This window comes from Pongo pygmaeus, chromosome 20, assembly GCF_028885625.2.
Source record: "Pongo pygmaeus isolate AG05252 chromosome 20, NHGRI_mPonPyg2-v2.0_pri, whole genome shotgun sequence".
NCBI lineage: Eukaryota > Metazoa > Chordata > Mammalia > Primates > Hominidae > Pongo > Pongo pygmaeus.
In genome coordinates, this window is record NC_072393.2 from 20090410 (window position 1) to 20091112 (window position 703).

The window sequence follows — 703 nt, forward strand, 5'->3', positions numbered from 1 at the left end:
TGACATGAGATAGTAGAGCAGCGGAGGACCCCAAAGAGCGTGACAGAGTCAGTACTTGTTTTTTTTGAGTTGGGAGTCTCACTCTGTTGCCCAGGCTGGAGTGTAGTGGCGTCATCTCGGCTCACTGCAAGCTCCACCTCCTGGGTTCACGCCATTCTCCTGCCTCAGCCTCCCGAGTAACTGGGAATACAGGCGCCCGCCACCACGCCTGGCTGATTTTTTGTATTTTTAGTAGAGACAGGGTTTCACCATGTTAGCCAGGATGGTCTCGATCTCCTGACCTTGTGATCGGCCTGCCTCGGCCTCCCAAAGTGCTGGGATTACAGGCTTGAGCCACCAGACAGAGTTAATACTCGTAATGATGCAGATCATATTCCTCAAGTCTCAGACACCACCCGAGAGGAAGGCATGCTGTTATGTATTATGGGAGAGAAAAAAATACTACACATCCTAAGGCTTCTCTCAGCACCTGAGTTGTTAAAATGTGAAACAGACCTTAGAAATATGGGGGTGCTTGTTAAACTAGAAAATATGCACTGAATTCTCTGGGCAGGGACAAGTCCATGTTCAAGTGCTGAAAGTGCTGGAGGGTTTCACCAACATCACACGGCCTGTGGGGAGGGTGCTGGGACCTTCCTCAGTGACCCTCTGTCCCTGAGCCCCCAGCAAACACCGTGTGGCGCAGACGAGGTGGAGGCAGGGC